Raw genomic sequence first — 18,490 nt, 5'->3', positions numbered from 1 at the left:
TATGCTGAGGAGGCATACGCCGCTAGAGGCAAAGTTCTTGAGTAATCCTGCTCTGGTGCCAGCATTCTGTCAGCTGAGTAAAACATGTGCATGAATGCCAAATGTATTTAGGCAAATGAGATTATGGAGCTGTAATGCTGACTGGAATTTGTGTATCCTGTTTTACACATCTGATTGGATTATTCTACATATCTGATTGGATTATTCTACATTCTGTGTTTCTGATTTGTAGTCTTAGCATGGTGTCTGTATATAAGGCAATGTTTTGGTAGGTCGTTCTTCTGTTACCATATATTTGTACCAGTGTCAGGTTGGTACAAATTAGCTGTTTTCAGAAAATGTTTCACAGCCACTTTTTGGCTACATTGAAAATGATTCCTGAAAATAGTAAGTGTGGAAATGCCATTCCCAGTAGGTGTTGCAAGGGTACCATAACTAAACAAGGATCACACTGCATCCTACCTGGTGCTTTGAAAAGATCCTCAAATGTCTGTTTAAAGCCCACCCACTAAGGTGATGTCATCCATCATGAGGTTTACAGTCCGAAGTATAATTTCCTATTCTCTATGTCAATCTGGGTCTTCACATACCTGTTGTTTGGTGTGTATTTGCATCCATTTATGCTTTAGCAATTGTGTATAATTTCCACATTCCGAGGTCAGGAGCCAACTGGGATCTCGAATTTGTGGCAAACTGTTGTTTCGCAAGGGCCAATGCCAGGTCAATAAATGTACTATCAGATCTCTTGGCTTTAGGCCTAGACTTGAGTCCCAGCAGGCACGTTTTAAGTAACCACAAATTGCCTGTGACTCTGTAATAACCTCCCACCATTGTCTAACAGTTTCACTTGACCAGCCCATATTGCTTCAGGCAACACCTACATTATTACAATGGGCACTTCAGATACATGGCCTGGAGGCGTGCTGATGGTAAATATGTCCTATGGATACAATTATTTTGTAAGAGCATTTAGCGAGATCTGACACTAATGCTGCAACACGCAGACCCATTCTTTTAACCTAAATCCTTCTCCCACTTTGCCCGTAGAGAGCCCAGTTTTTTTTAAATTTGATGTCCCCGATGGCTGCCATTTTATCACAATGGCATATAGAGCTATTTCCTGACGGGGTCTGCATTAAAGTGTCTACTAAAGGCTCTTTCCCACCTTTACCCCACTTAAGTGTAATGGCCTTAGTTAGTGCTGCATAGGTCAAGAATAGTCTAGGAGATAGGTATTTCGCTACTGGGCCAGGTTATGTCCGGCACTACCCTGAAATCATTCGAGGAACTTCGCACGGAGTTCCAAATGCCTCAGTCCCAGTTCTTCCGCTATCTACAGCTGCGCCATGCCCTCACCCCGAGCATTGCCAACCTGGACTCCCTACCAGAGTTCAGCCCAGTCGAGGCGAAGGTCTTTATGGGAGACCTGGGGGATAGGAAGGTATCCCGGATATACCAGACGCTGGTTATCCATTGCTCCTCTACCCTACACTCTCTTCGGGCGGCTTGGGAGGTGGACGTAGGCCCCCTAGATGAGGACGATTGGAGGGAGGCCCTAGAATCCCCGCGTGGGACCGCCATCGCTGTACGGCTCCGGCTCATCCAATTTAAATACCTGCACCGGGCCTATTACACCCGTGAACGATTGTGGAAAGCTGGGTTGATTGAATCCCCGGAGTGCCTGCGCTGTGGGGTGGTGCCCGGATCCCTGTTACATACTGTGTGGTCGTGTGGTCGGTTGTCTGGCTTTTGGAGAGGCGTGTGGAGCTGTCTATCTGAGGTCCTGGGCTGGGATCTTCCCCGTACCCATCGGCTGGGGTTGCTGCATGTTATGGAGGGCATTGGTGGGAACATCTATAAACGTCATCTGTTGCTTTTGGGGCTTGTTGTTGCCAAGCGGGACCTGGCCCGGGCATGGAAGGGGGTGAGGGCCCCCCCCCCTGTCTGCGTGGAAGGCTGGATTGGACTATTACATGGGCCTTGAAAAGGCGATCTTTGAGGCACGGGGCTGCCCACGCAAACACTACAAGATTTGGAAGCGGTGGGCTGACTACCGAGGCCTGTCACTGGATCCCCCAGCGGAGCGAGAAGAGGACATTTGATTGTGCGGACATTGTTGGCCCGATTCTGCGACACTCCTGTCGCACTACACCTACACCCCTTATTTGCTGCTATATGTACACATGCGTGGGGGGAGTTTCTGGGAGTTGGGGGGGACGGGAGTTGCGGGGTAGGGTGAGATGGGGGTTTACTCATATTGTGCCTGCTTGAACATTTGCTACTCATCTGATATACTGTGCCTGTACTGTTGGTGGTGATCTCCGATCTGTGGGGTGCCACATTTATTGCCTACTTGCTCAATAAAATTGGTTGTGAAAAAAGAATAGTCTAGGAGAGATGTCATTGGCAAGCATCACCTTTTCAAAGGACTGGAGAGCATCCAAATCATATAGATCACCCAGTAAGGCTATTCCTTCTGTGAACCCTAGAATCCTGCCTGCTCTTTGCGCCACTTGGGGAAACCTCTGGAACACCCATATTGGGGTTTCTATGGCATAAGGTGTCCGACCCCCTAACCACCCTCCCCCCCCCCACCGCCATCCAGCAAACTCATGTACTGGTGCCAATTGCTACTTGCTGCCTGCAGTAAAATTAAATTATTAAAGTAAAATTAAGGTGGCTCGACCTTCCACTGCCATTTTAGAACATATTCTTGGTCATCTACAGAATTCAGCTCTCCTTTCACATATGTGAGCTCAAACGACACCCATCCTGCACTAAACCATCCTGTCACTCTAGAATTGCACTTCCAGGTAATAGGATTCAAAGTCAGGGACCCTCAACATCCTCCTTTCAGGAGAAGATATATTGTGTTTAGTACAACTCTCTCCTAACTTCACCCCAGATTACTTATGATGTTATAAGAGGGTGACGTCTGACCCGTAGTGCAAGCGGTTCCATATAGAGCGTGAATAGGAGGGAGGAGAGAGGGCACCCCTACCTTGTGCCTCTGCCTATGGGGAAACGGGAGGATGTCTGACCATTCACCCGAACTGTTGCTTTGGGTAAGCGATAGCAGTTTAGGATCCGCTTGTGCAGTTTTTCACCGAACCCGAATCTCTGCAAAACCTGCTCTAAATAGGGCCAGTGCACTCTATCGAGGGCCTTCTCGGCATTGATGGCCAGTAACATGTACTCCCTTTATGTGCGAGAGGCTTTCTCAATCAGGTGTAAGACTCTCTTTGTATTGTCGCTCGTTTGCTGTTGCGGAATAAAGCACACCTGGTCCGGTTATACCAATTGAGACATATATGGCGCCAGACAAGTTGCGAGTATGCTTGTGTAAAGTTTAATGTCTATGTTCAGAAGGGAAATTGGTCTATATACGCTGCAATATGTTTTATCGTTCCCGGGTTTCGGAATAACTACAATTGATGCCTCCAGCATCTCCTCTGGGATGGCTCCAGTTTGAGCGAAGGTATTAAATAGGTAACGTAACAGGGTAGCCACTTGGGTGCATAAAGTTTTATAAAAAGCCACTGAGTAGCCATCCTGCCTGGGTAATTTGCCTAACTTAAGGCGGGAGATCGCTGCAATAACTTCTTCCATCTCTATATCCCTGTCTAGGTATTCAGCTTGCGCTGGATTAAGAGTGGGCACATGTGCTGCCTAAGTATTCGGAGCTATGATGAGTGTCCAGGAAGTCGCTTGAGTAAAGCCCTGCATAGAAGTCTCGGAAGGCTTCCGCGAGGGCCGCATCATCTGAGGTCAGCTCGCCTTCCGAAGTGTGGATGGTCTGCACACCTTGTCTTTCCCTGGCCTCGTGCAGTTTGAGGGCTTGGAAACGTCCACACTTGTCGCACCCCGTGTAGTAGGAATGGCGGAGGCGGAGATCTGCGTATTCGGCCCTATCTTGATCTAGTGCTGCGAGTTTTTTCCGCTCCGCACACAATTGACGCCAGGCTCTGGCTGCACCGGTACATTGGTGCATCTGCTCCAGTTCCGCAACTCACTGAGTGAGCTCTGCCCATTTTTTACTACGTTCTATATTGCTTGCTGTAGGGATGGCTATAAATTCTCCCCGCAGGACAGCCTTAAGAGCAGTTCATTGCGTCGCTAAAGAAGTGTCTGGATTGGCATTGAGGGCGGGATCATTCGTGATGGCTGTCTTAATTTGGTCAAATGTGGAGGCCTGGTGAAGTAATCTATCACACAAGCGCCAGTGTCTTAATGGTTGCCGTGTAGGCAGGAACTGAAAGGAAACAATGACTGGAGAGTGATCTGATAAGGACGCTGTGAGGATCTCAGTATCAGTCGCTGCTGGATATCGGACGATAGGGAATACTGCGCCTCATTACAGGTTGCGGGGATGCGGTTTGTTTAATATATGGGCTACATACTGAAAGGGCGGACATCGCTTTACATTGGGAGCGGCACCCCCACCTCTTTTGGCTTCACAGAGCCTTTTGGGGAGTACTGAGCCTTATTTCAGGTAGCAGTGATGTGGTCTTTTTGACATTTGGGTGACCCTCCTGATACCCCGAGCCAGAGAGGTGCCGACCAAGCTGTGTGGCAGGGGCACTGTGTGAGCTATTTCTTTCAACTGCGATCTCCCCCTGACCGTTCGCCACCGCTGCAAGTTGGGTGTCTCAGGAAGGGGGCAGAACTGCACCACCAAGCCCACTGGTTCTTCCGCCATCCGGCGCTATTCACGGCCACCACCGGGAAGCGCAGTCAAGATGCGGTGGGAGGAGGTGGGGGCTGGGCACCCATCAGCCAGCCGGACTCCCTGGCTGGGGAGTCAGAAGTCTCTGCATTCCAGACGGACCCCAGGCCCTCTCTAATTGTGTGGAGATTGCACGCCATTCGCTCAACGGCTGCCAGAGCTCAGAGGCAGACTTCGCCCAGTACAAGAGGGTCCTTTTTCGGCTTCACTGCTACGTGTGCACTCCTAAGTGGAGTCTGCCTGAGGGAGAGTCTACAGCTGCCAGGCTCTACTCCACTTGGGCCATGGTCTCCGGGAGGTCTTAGGGGGTCGGGCCAACGCTGGGCACCAAGCTGGGGAGAAAGTCTTCCAGTGTCTGCCTGTGGGCTGGGGCCATACACTCAGCACCACAGGGAAGGGCCACGTCTGGGAAGCCAGGGACCCCCAGACAACTTTAGCGTTGCTCTGTTCCCTCGAGGGGCACACTTAAGATTGAGGCCGGGTACGGTGATAGGAGGCGGGGGCCCGGCACCCACCAGCAGGCCAGCCGCCCGTGGAGGGGAGCCGTAGGTCTCCCCAATCCAGGCAGGCCACGCACCCCGGCCCTCACAAAATACTAGGAGGTAGCTCGACACGCACCCAGTGGCCGCTTGCACACTGAGGCAACTCTCACTAAGCTCAGCGGGGCTCCTCTTCGTCGGCGCTGCTGCAGGTGCACTCTTACCGGTGGTCTTCCCAAGGATCAGTCCACTGCTGCAGGTGCACTCTTACCGGTGGTCTTCCCAAGGATCAGTCCACAACTGCTAGGCCCAGCACCATGTGGGCCGCGGTCCCCGGGTGGCCTCAAGGCATCAGACCGATGTTGCTCGCCGGGCTAGGGAGGCAGCCTCACAGTTCTTGCCTGGCACCTGAGGCCATCCACTCAGCACCGCCTGAAGTGCCTCGTCCGTGAAGCCGCGGCCACGCCTAGGCCGCTCCTGTGTTCCTCTGCTCGTCAGCGTGCCCACTCCAAAATTTAGGCCAGGGATCCTCGTTGCTCAGCGTGCTGTCTGGGTCACCCAGCCCCCGTGCAGCTCCTGCCCCCGAGCACAGCGGGGGCCCGTCGCGGGCCTCGGAGATCGTCTGGCTGAGGCTTGAAGGTGGCTGATGCAGACCCAGGAGGGCCGCGCACTCACCGGCAGACCTGGATCGGGACCTGCTCACGTTCCCGGAATCAGCACCCTCCGGGAGTCACTCACAAGTAGGAAACCATAATGCTGGGAGGTCCACGGGTCAACCGGGCTGCCCTCAGTGCGGCAGGGATCGGGACAGCTAGCCTCGGTGGTCGGAGACTCGGACCACCGCGTTGTTGAGGCCACTGCTTCGTTACGCCGCGGGGAGGCCGGGTCCGTCACACTGCGGTCTCAGCGAGCCACCTGCGGACACTTCTCTTGCCCGAACCTCGGGACAGACTTGGGCGGGTGCTTTTAGGGATATGTCCCAGGGTCGCCTCAAGCTATTAAAGGCTCGGCAGGGACCTGGTGACGCTGATATGGGCAGGCGACGGGCAGGAACTGAGAACAATGCGTCCTACCATGCCGTCATCTTGGCCACTCCCCCCCATTTTCCTTATTTTAAATGCTATTTTATTGGTTGATTAAGCAGTCTCTTAAGATATCAGCTTCACAGTTGTGCCGTTGTTAGTCAATAACGTATCAAGCCTCAACTATGGAGATGTGGTCCAGTGGCCAAGCCACTGGATTTGGGAGCTGGTGTCTGCTTTGAAGACTAATCCTTAGGATTTGACAGAAGTCCCTAATGCCCTTTGTGCCTAAAATGTAAATATCTGTGAAGTGCATAGAAATCTGTAACTAAGAGATACAAATTACCTACTTAATGTTCATAATCTTGTATTGCCCCCAACACCATCTAACATGCATTGCACTCCTCTGCACTTCAGGTTGGTTCATGATATAAACATAAATAAATAAGCTATCATAAGCCGCTACGTACATTTTCAGCAAATTGCTATAGTTGGATTCCAGCATATAGTGATCAGTTTACTTTCATAATTAAGATAGTTAGGCACTAGACAGAAATGTTGGTAGTGCTGCACAGTATCCATAACCTCTGTGATATTATTAAATTAAGGCATGCATAAGCCATTGCCGTGGAGGGAAAATATAGGATGTTGAACCGTTTAAAAAGGAGGATTAATCTTTGTTTTTGTGTGTGAGAGCATCTTCATGGTCTGTCTGTTTTTGTGACTTATGCATAAATCCAGTGTCTCTGGAAAGCACAAGAACAGGAAAATCTAAACCAGTGACTTTCAGATATCAAGACCTGTGATATTAACCAAGTCAAATGAGTTAACGTATACACATATGACAACTAACACTAACCAGAGTGTACCCAATTTGAATCATGATCTGAATTCAGAAATACGAGCTCTCAACCAAGATTGCAGTAAAAGTGTGGGTCACCTCACTTTCCTTTGCATCCCATCTGATTATATCAGATAGGGCCAGATGTAGGTAAATGAGAAATCGATTTCTTAATAGCAAATTTTACCGATTCGCTCGTATTGGTATTTCCTATGTAGGTAAAGATTCGGTAAAAAATACAGAATCCTTAACATTCCTTATTACTGAATCGGTAATTGAGATTTGGTAATAAGGAATACCTACCCATTTATTTCTATGGGCACGGAGGCCCATAGGAATGAATGTGAAGACATTCAGTATTAGCGATTCGGTATTACCGAATCGGTAATACCAGGAGGTATTTCAAGGGTGCCAGGGTGTCCAAAGGACACCCTGTAGCACCCCTGTAATGTGCATGTGTGCACATGTGGGGCACATACCCTAAGGGCATGGATATGTGCCACATGGCACTTTAAAAAAAGCAAAAAAAGTGCTTTTTTAAGGGAAATCGGTAATGACCACCAACTAGAAGTTGGTGGTAATTACCGATTTCTTAAGGCTCAAAAGCACTCTTCAATGTGCTTCCTACATTGCATTTAAGGAAGCGGTATGACTGATTCCTTAAATGCAAGAGCAATAAGGAATCGGTATTAAGGAATCGGAATTTACCGATTCCTTATTTACCGATTCTTTACCTACATTAGGAATGGCTAAATACCGGTCGGTAACGCTGAAGTTTACTGAATTTCGGCGTTACCGACCATTATTTACCCACCTACATCTGGCCCTTAGTGACTTAATGCTTTCTGAAATCGTGGAAATTATCCCAGACCCCCAATGTCCAGTAACCTAGTCACTTTAAAAAATAAAGACCGTGTTTTACAATGTGCTGCATCTACTATGGTTTGGAGGCGCCAGAGTGCCTGGCTCCAAGATGGTAGCACCCTAGTGAGTCTCCTTGTGCCGGGCCCAGAATCCATTCACATACGAGCAGAATGGGGCAGCCTTGCCCACCGGCCATCTAAGGCAACAAGATTGCGGTGGGTGGAGTGGGGCGTTGTCCCCGGTGATGGGTGCCTGTGCTGCAGGCCTGTGGCAGTGGTCTTCTTCAAAATGATAGACACGCTGGTCTGATGGAGGATGGGGTGACCGTGGAGGTCATAACACTGGTGCTGCTCAGTGAGGTCAATTGAGGGCCGTGCTGGGGGAGGAGATCAATCCCTGGTGGCTGTGGCAGCCGTGACGGAGTGGACATACGCCTGGGGTCACGTGCATGTGAGAGGGCAGCAATGTGAGAACGCACTTTCCTTCTCGTATGCATCGACCCAAGTGGCCCACGTGGGCGAAGTCATCTCCCAGGAGAACCAGCTACCTATTTGTTTCAATGTGTGGCCTCGCTCCTGCCAGAGGGAACCTCCTCAGTAGCCTCTGTGGACCCTTACTCTGCATACATCACTGGCCTGTGCCTGCGACTACTTGTGGACACCCTCCTCTAGCATTGCATTGGCTGCTGCCAAGGCCATTTGCAGACTTAATGAGGGTCCTTAAAGGCTGGAGTGCAGCTGTTTTGGCATGGGGCATCGCCATGAACCTTGCCATACATGTTAACTGCTTTGCTCATACATGGGCGCGGAACCAGTTGATCTTGATACCAACACCATGCATTGACTGTCTGTGAGAGGCTTGATCTTCTGGTTGGGTCGGTCTTGTTGGTGGCAGCCTCCTGGAGACCTCTTATGTTTCTGTGTTGCCCAATTTCTATTTCCAATGCTCCAACTCGCGGCACCTTCAGATTGACTTTTACACCAGGCATGCACTGCACCCATAGGCGGTGTTAATTGGCTGGCTCTCCAGACTTCCCCACTTTTGTTAATTGATCAGAAAATGCAGTTTAGATATGATGGTACAGTTTGAATTCCTTGAATCTACTGGTTTGGCTGATTTTCACTAGCACGTTGGAGTGGCTGGTATGGGGAGGAAGGGTGTTCACAATGCTGTACGGGGTGACATGTAATTCTACTATGACAAATGCAGGTGATATTAACCCCTGGCACTTCGTTCTCAGGATGCACTCTGTGGTAATGTCTGAGGCTGCACTCACTACACCCTGGTGCTTACTTCATCATGACCAGACCAGGCAGTGATTCGATGATACTCCATGGAATGTGAGGGTTAGGTAGCATGAGCCAATCTATTTATTTATTCTCCTACTTAGAGCACCACAAAATTGACGTTTCCTTTCTGCAGGAGATGCATCTAGGAGCACAGACTGATTTCCCCTTGGCACGGAAATGGGCAGTCCAGCAGTTCAGGGCAAACTATTATTCTTATTCCTGTGGCACAGCTTTGCTAATCAAATATTGTCGCCCTTTTAGTTTACGGTACAAAGACAACGACCAGCTGAGCACTTATCAGTGGCACACATTTTATTCTTCTAAATACATATGCCCAAACACGCACGATCCGGATTTCATCCAACAGATCTGGAATAAATGTCTGGCACTGTCCACCAAAATGGTCCTATAGCTTGATGACTTTAATTTGGTTCACGACAGGCTACCAGATTGCTATAATCCTGATAAAGGTACGCATTAGTCAGTAGCCACTGTATTGGCACATACCATGGACACATTGATCCATGGCGACACAGATTCCCTACTACACGTGTGTTTCCACTGCACACAGCTCATGGACACAATTGGATAGGCTCACAGGACATTTGAGGTTGGGCCAAGCACATTGTATATTTACCACGCACCCTTTCGGATCAGCTCTCTATCACCCTGCCAGCCTCCAAGCATCATGCATTTATATGGCGCCCCTCTGCCTCTGCCCTTCTAGATGGAGCCTTCAAAGAGGAGGTACGATTCGAAATCATCAACTTTTTACACCCTAATGATTGCTCTGTATAGGCCCATGGTATCCTGGGCAGGTTTTCAAAGCATACATGCATGGGATGTGTAAGGCCAAGCAAGAACAATTGTTACTTACCTGTAAACAGGTGGTTCTCCAGTATTGGTGTCTTTCATAGATTCACATGCATGAATATTCCCCGTCGTCGAAGTGGGAGTCCCACTGAAAATAAAATGGCAATAAAATCCCAATAAAATATGTATGTAAAAACATAACCCGTAAAAATACAGACTAGAAATAGTTGCAAATACCAGATCATAATTCCCACATAGGAATACATGGCAAGAGAGAAAAAACATTTGTAACATATCCTTGTCATTATGTTAGTCCAAACTACAGCCAATCAGGCGCAAGCACCCCTCCAGAACCTTCTCCTCAGAGCTCAGGCCCTCGGGTTTCGTAGCACAGGAGTGAGACAAGAGTCTATGAGGAGAAGCGAGCCTCTGAGGAGGAGGAGGTGGGTGGGCTGCATGTGAATCTATGAAAGACACCAATACTGGAGAACCACCTGTTTACAGGTAAGTAACCATTGTTCTTCTCCAGTATTAGGGTGTCTTTCATAGATTCACATGCTTGAATAGAATAGTGAGCAGTAGTAGTCAGCCTTAGGCTCGAATCAGCCATGCATAGCATGAAAAAACTCGAGACATAATGTAGTCATGCAAGTAATAACCATAGCCATAGAAAACCATAGAGGCGGAGGGAAGACAGAGGCTCACCTTAGTTAAAAAGATTGCGAAGCACCGCTTGTCCCACTGCTGTATCCGCTTCGTTGATCGCCTCCAGGCAGTAATGCCTCGTGAAAGTGTGCCTGCTCGACCATGTGGCTGCTCTGCAAATTTGATGGAGCGGTACGCCGACAAACAGGGTAGTAGAGGATGACATCGCCCTGGTGGATTGAGCTCTCAATGAAGTTTGAAGAGGCTTGCCGGCTTTCTGATGGCAGAAGGAAATTGCTGAAGAAATCCAACGTGCAATAGTTGGCTTGGTAATAGGACGTCCTTTGTGCATGCGTCAATAGGCAATGAACAGTTGATCGGACCTGCGAAAGGGTGCCGTCCTGTTGATGTAAAATTTAAGGCATCTTTTAATGTCCAGTGAATGTAAGCGTTGCTCTGCCGGAGATTGAGGATTGGCAAAGAAAGTTTTTAACCACATGCGTGCGGGGGTAATTTTTGCTCTACGCAGCTTTTTTCCAAAAGCCGCGTTACATGACGAGCTCAGCTCGTCATCAGCACACGACCACCGTGGCTGATGACGAGCTGAGCTCGTCATCAGCATCGAAGGGGTTAAGATAACAGGTTCATTAATGTGAAAATCAGTGGGAACCTTAGGCACAAACACTGGGTTGGTGCGAAGGACAACACAGTCCAATTTGAATTGGAGGAAAGGAGGCTTAATGGTGAACGCATGAATATCATGCACGCGTCGTGAGGAGGTCAAAGCAAGGAGAAGGGCCACCTTCCAGGTCAGAAATTTTAAATCCGCTTTGTGGATAGGTTCGAATGGCGCCTTCATTAATTGTGCCAACACAACATTGAGATGCCAGGTAGGAGGAGGACGCCGAATGGGCGGGAACTTCCTGAATAGTCCTTTGAAAAATTGGCGAATGACTCTGGAAGAGCAGAGCGAGGAGGAGCCATCCTGACGGAAACGAGAAATTGACGCCAAGAAAACTCGTAAAGTGGAATGGGAACGTCCTGATTGAGCCAGTTGCAAAAAGAACAGCAGCAGCTGAGCCGAAGTGGAATGAACGGGATGGATGTTGGCAGCTGCTCACCAGTGACAGAATCTCTTCCACTTTAGCTTGTAAGTCTTAACTGTAGACGGAGCTCTCGCATTTTCAAGAATGTCCCTGCATTCTGCCGAAATATTCAAATGGGCAAATTCAAGGTGCTCAGGTTCCAGGCCGATAATTTGAGAGAGGAGGGGTTCGGATGACAAATCTGACCCTTGTCCATCGTGAGGAGATCCGCTTGAGGATGAAGGAGGATGGGCTCGCACTGTGAGAGAAGCAGCAGCTCCGAGAATCACGCTTGTCGAGGTCATCTGGGAATGTGGCACAGCTGTCTCCGCATTTTCCTCAACACTCGAGGCACCAGCGGAATCGGAGGAAAGGCGAATAGATCGCACCAGTTCATCAAAAGGGCATTCCCGAACGATCCGTGGTGGGGATGCCAACTTGCGTAAGATGGGAATTTCCGGTTCTCCGGGGTTGCAAAGAGATCCAAGGACGGATGACCTCCTAGTCGAAAGACTGAGTTGAGAGTTGGCTGATGTAACTCCTACTCGCGGGTCGAAGACGCGGACGTCCTGAGGGAATCCGCTAGAATGTTGGAGGTGCCCGGTAGCTGAACTGCAGTCAGGGTAATGTGGTGACGAAGTGACCAATCCCAGATCGTCTGAGCCAGCCGAGACAGGAGAGGAGATTTGGTGCCTCCCTGCTTGTTGACCTAGTGCATACTGGTAGTATTGTCCGTTTGGATAAGCACCGATTCTCTCTGGATCAGAAGATGGAACGATTTGAGTGCCAGAAAGATGGCCATCAATTCCAGCTTGTTGCTGTGCCAAGAGCGTTGAGACAGAGTCCACTTGCCCTTTATGGACAGCCCCTGAAGGTGCGCGCCCCATCCGTCCAAGGAAGCCTCCAAGGTCAGAATGAGTTCTGGGGCGGTGGTGAGGAAAGAAGTCCCTGCAGCAATGTTGGACGGTTGCGCCTACCACTTGAGAGCCGCCCTCATGCGAGCGGTTACTGACCAGGTCGTTGAAAGAGCCGGTGACCTGACGCCACTGTCTGTCCAATTCCTCCTGGACAGGGCGACTCTTTAGCCTGCAATTTGGGATCAGAGAGATGCAGGATGATGCCATCCCCAGAAATGACTTCAATATCCGGACTGAAACGGACTGTTTTGAACAAATAAGAGCCACCAGACAGAGAATTCTCATCTGACGCTTGTGAGACATAAATGCCTTGGCTAGTAACGTATCCAGAGTGGCGCCTAGAAAGTTTCTGCAGGGAGTTGGGTCGACCTGAGACGTCTCGGCATTGATGGAAAGACCGCGGGAGCAAATACGTCCTGACAGAGTTGTGTGTCCCAAGACAGCTGGCTGCGGAATTGCGATTTGATGAGGCAATCGTCCAGGTATGGAAAAATTTGGACGCCCTGCAGACGTAGGTAAGCCACCACTGGACCCAAGACTTTTATGAAGACACGAGGGGCGGAGTGTAGGCCGAAGGACAACACTCTGAACTGAAAGTCTCTCCGTCCCACCCGGAAGCGCAAGTGCTTCCGATGCCGTGGAAGAATTGGCACATGAAAGTAGGCGTCCTGGAGGTCGATGGTGGTCATGAAGTCGTCCTTGGAGAGAAGATGCAAGCGGAAGGATTGGCACTTCAGATACTTGTTCAGTGCTCGTAAATCCAGGATTGGACGCCAATCGCCTGTCTTCTTGAAGATAAGGAAAATACAGGAATAGAAGCCCATCCCCTTCTGAGACTTGGAAACCATTTCGATGGCACCTTTTTGGATCATAATACGAATTTGCTGGAAAAGTTCTTTGAGGTGTGCTGGAGGCGGACCAGGTGGAGGAGTGTGAGGTGGAAATTCGACGAACTCCAGGGCATGGCCCTTTGATACAATGTCCAGTACGCAACAGTCCGAGGTGATTGAGGACCATTGTGAAAAGAACAGGGAGATTCGACCTCCAACTTTGAGCGGGGAAGGCAAGTCATTGTCTTTTGGAAGCGGATCCTCTATAGGAAGACTTCCCTCAGATTGCTGACGGGAGGACTGCTGTGATTGGGAGGAATATCACTGATTTCCTTGATTGTAGGAGCGCGGTATTGAGTGGATCCTCCATGAAAAGTAGAGGCGGTGCCGCGGCCGAGCTCACCACGAAAAGGGTGTTTGCGGAACTGCAAAGTCCCTAAGGAACGAGCAGTGTCGGTGTCCTTTTTGATCGTCTGCAGTGCCTCGTCGACGTGTGCACCAAAGAGTGACTCGCCGTCATATGGCATATCCAGGATCTTCGCCTGAACCTACTTGCGAAAAGAGGTAGAACAAAGCCAACCCTGGCGACGCAAAACAGCTGCTTCCGCGAGCTGACGGAATCCAGTGCAAGCTATATCTACAGAGCAGTCAATGATTTCTTCCGACGCTCTCTCCCCTTCTTGAAGAATCTTTAAAGCTTCTGCTTTGGAGGAATCGGGGATGACGGCCACAAAGGCAGACATGTCAGACCACATCTGACGGCCGTAGCGTTCTAATATGGCTAGAGAATTTGCGGCCCTCACTGTAGTAGAAGCCATAGTAGAAAATGTTTGCCCAATGGCATCAAGGCGACGACCTTCCCGATCAGGAGGAGCCGTAATAGGAGAAGATGGGTTTCTGGAACGGCATTTGGCAGCCTGGGTGACCACTGAATCAGGTTTAGGCTGCGCAACCAGGCAAGCTGGGGAACCATGGGGTGCCTTGTACTTTTTCTCTTAGCGAGGTAGTTGCGCCGGGATGGAATTCGGCGTTTGCATCAACTTAACCGCCTCATTCCAGATAAAGTCGATGATGGGGACTCTACGGACCTGTTTGAACGGTTGACTTTTGAAATCATACAGGAAACAGTCTTCGTCTCTTTGGACCATAGGCAGCTTGAAGCGTTGAGCCGCTCTATCCATAAGCTGGTGGAAGCTTGCAATGTCCACAGGAGGGAAATCCCCCGGCGTCACAGGAGGCGGGGACGGAGTCTGGATCTGGTAATCGTCCCAATCGGCCATATTACCATTGTCATCGTCATCATCCTGAACCTCACCATCCTCTCGCTCTGGGCGGGCATCATCATCATCCTCATCGGCATACACTGTAGTGTGTATCTGGACAGAGGTTTTAACTGGAGCAGATGGTGCTGCTGGTTGTGGCAGCGGAGCAGCAGCAGGAGCCACAGCAGGTGCAGGCTCTGTAGGCACCGGTGAGCCCTGGTGAGATGGCGGGAAACGCCTGTTGTAATCTTCCAACATGTGCTGGAGATTGGAGATGAGAGACAGAGGCAGTGTTGCTGTAGGAAACTGAACAGAACGTTCCTCTTCTTGAAAATACAGATCCTCATGGTTATCCCCATAGTCCTGGCATTTATTAACCAATTCAGAGAGGCTTTGTGCTGCTCGAAAGTGATCATCCACATCTTCCTCAGAACAGAGTCCTGCTCAGAACCTGTGGCAAACAAGGGTGATGGAGGCTGCGTGTCTCTTGGAACGGTGAGCTGGTCCAAAGGTACCTGGCGACGCTGGTGCCGCGGGTCAACGGTAAAAGAACCAGACCCGGATGAAGGAAGCGGGACCAGTGGCAAAGAAGCAAAGGAAGATGATATCATCGTCAACGAAGTTGTCTTCGAAGTAGACGACGACGATGGCATAGGCGAAGATGATATCATCGTCGACGGAGCCGCCACCGACGGAGCCGCCGCCGACTGAGCTGCCGGAGCCGCCGCCAACTGAGCCGCTGTCGACGAGGTCGTCGTCCATGAAGCTGCCGTCGACGGAGCACCCGTCGACGGAGCAGACGACGAGGAGGCACTCTTAACAACTCTCGTCGATGAAGATCTTGCTGACGATGAGAGACTCTTCGACGACGAGGCGATGGGTATTGTCGACGATAGTCTTAAAGCTGAGGCATACCTTCGTCGACACGGACGACGTCGATGCAGCCATCGTCGACGAGCCAGAAGCAGAAGTCGTCGTCACTGTCGTCGTTGACGAGCCGGAGACGGCAGATCTCATTGTCGGGACTGTTGACGATTTTACATGTTTTCTGGAGGAAACATGCTGCGAAGAAGCCGTAGACGCCTGAGAGTCAGATCTCGTGGGCGTAGGCGTAGCAGGAGGAGGTGGAGACACCGCAGGAGCCAGAGAAAGTTTCTTCTTCTTCAAGAAGGGAGAGGGCAAATCCTGCACACTGCTATGTTTTGAGGCGGCTTTAGAAGTTCCTGATACCAGTCTTTCTGCGTCAGAAAGAGCTGAATCTTTGTCTTTTAGCCTTTGTAACCAGAGAAGGAGACGACCTTCCCTATCTTTAAGGGTCTTAGTTGAAAGATTTTACATTTGCCTACCTCCAGAAGAAGTAGAAAAAACTGAGCAGAGCTCAGGGAGACTCCCTTCACACGACGTGCGGTAGAAAATCTGAGGGCCTGAGCTCTGAGGACAAGGTTCTGGAGGGGTGCTAGCGCCTGATTGGCTGTTGTTTGGACTAACATATGACAAGGATATGTTACAAATGTTTTTTCTCTCTTGCCATGTATTCCTATGTGGAAATTATGATCTGGTATTTGCACCTATTTCTAGTGTGTATTTTTAACTATTATGTTTTTACATACATATTTTATTGGGATTTTATTGCTATTTTATTTACCATGGGACTCCCACTTCGACGACAGGGAATATTCAAGCATGTGAATCTATGAAAGACACCCTAATACTGGAGAACCTGGGGTATGCAAAATCTTACGAGACAGGCTAAACAAATGTGAGCAAGACATTCAGAACTTAGAACAACGGTACATGCGAGACCCTAACCTCCACACATTAGCTGAGATTAGGGACAAAACTTCAGAATTAGCAGAAGATGCAGTAAGACCGTGACACAAATTGGCTAATCGTCTACTTTGGTTCCTTCCTGACCTGGTCCTACCAGACCAGGCAGGCTTTATCCTGGGCCGATCTACTTCCTCTTCGCAGTCCTGTCTCTTATGGGAATACCGTCTCCTTTTCTGAACCTAATCTGCCTTCTATAAAAGAGCCCCTCTATGAGAAAACACACTGCTCTCAGACCCAATTCCCATCACGAGGGGCACCTTCCATGGGTGTCCAGTGTCCCCTTTACTATATGCCCTAAAGTCTGAGGCCCTGACCTGTGCATTCAGGCAAATGCACACCAATAGAAGCCTCTCCTTTTCCCAGTGCAACATTATTATATCCCTGTATGCTGATAACATAATGCTGTCTGTATGCAACCCTGCCCAGAATCTAACCCCAAACATCAAGACATTCACCTTACTTATAGCACTGTCTGGTATTACAATGAATCTAAATAAGTCAACTATTCTCCCGCTGACCCTGGCCACGCATGTATACCTCCTCAGTTAAATACTTGGGCATGTTGAGCAATAAGAATAAGGCCACTGTATAGCCACTGCAAGAAACAAAAGAGCTAGTACAGAAGTGGAACACACTTTCGATCTCCCTTATGGGTAGAATTGCTTAATAAAAATGGTCATACTACGCAAGCTCCATGACCTACTGTAACAACCAATACCACTCATGCAACACAAAACACTCCGATTCCTCATAACCTCTCTCGTGTGGGCAGGTAAGCAGGCCAGGGTCCATTGGGAAACTTTAGCCTTGTCGTATGAACAGAGTGGCCTTGCCATCCTCAATTTTGAACTGTATTACCAGTGTGCCCAAGCACATATTGCCCAATTCAGGCTAATACTACATCCATACATGGCCCACCTGTCAGTTTGCTAGTTCTTAGACTTATTACAAGCATCCTCCCATCACCTTTTGTGTGTTTGATGTATTGCCTTAAGTGACCAAGGGAATGTCCAGATGTGGGGCCCTTGCTCACTGTGCCACTGGAACCAAGCTACACTGAACTGAAGAGCCCCAATCAGGGCAAAACCAGTCATGGGTTACCTGTGTTCCGGTTCATAGGGGACCTGGTTTGGTAGTTCCGACTGGACTATTCCCATGAGGAGCAGGGTGAAGACTGATTTGCATATGGCTGGGTCTTATCTGAGGTGGCTTGGTGGGCAAAAGAAAGATGGATTGGAATTATACGCTGAGGAATTGCCATTGGTGATACTTAGTGCAAGCATCCTCCCATCACCTTTGTGTGTTTAATGTACCACCTGGCAGTTGAACAAGGCTCTGGGCACCATAGATTATGCCTTTACAATCTTGGAAACAGCTAATAAGGACCACTTTCTTCAGGACTAATGCATACATTTCTTCTCTCCAAAGAAATGTGACAAAAACGACTATGAAGAAATACCCAAGAAAGACTTTAAATTGAATAAAACTATACACATTCCTCCAATTATTCGTGGCAATCATACAATCAACCCTTCATCCTATTTGGACATGCTGTTGTCTCTCTTCTCCTCTCACTCTCTGGAGTACATTTCGCTCACAAACATTGAAGCATATGTATATTTTCTTAAACTGTTTGTGGAATTAGATTATGTTGATGACTGTGTCTGGAAGTGTTTAAAGTGAAGGAGGGGGGTTGCTTGTGGTCAATAGTTCATTCCCCATAAATTCTGCACCCCTTTGAAGTTAATTGGACACCGGTGTTAACTCCAGGGTTCTGGGCATGGCTTGGTCAATACAATTAGGGGGTGAGCTTCGTATTTCCCAACAGTCACTCTGGGATATCTTATTAAAATACATTCCATGAGAAGCAGGACATTGGAAAGAGAA

At 49.2% G+C, this 18,490-nt stretch overlaps 1 protein-coding gene across 1 annotated transcript in view; it reads left to right on the top strand.

Annotated features, from left to right (window-relative positions):
- Window positions 1–18,490, top strand: part of SPPL2A (signal peptide peptidase like 2A) — a 311,837-nt gene that overhangs the window by 83,330 nt on the left and 210,017 nt on the right. The window lies entirely within an intron of this gene.

Source organism: Lissotriton vulgaris, chromosome 2_1, assembly GCF_964263255.1.
Source record: "Lissotriton vulgaris chromosome 2_1, aLisVul1.2, whole genome shotgun sequence".
Lineage (NCBI taxonomy): Eukaryota > Metazoa > Chordata > Amphibia > Caudata > Salamandridae > Lissotriton > Lissotriton vulgaris.
The sequence above is the reverse complement of the archived record's forward strand: the minus strand, read 5'-3'. Positions and strand labels throughout refer to the sequence as shown.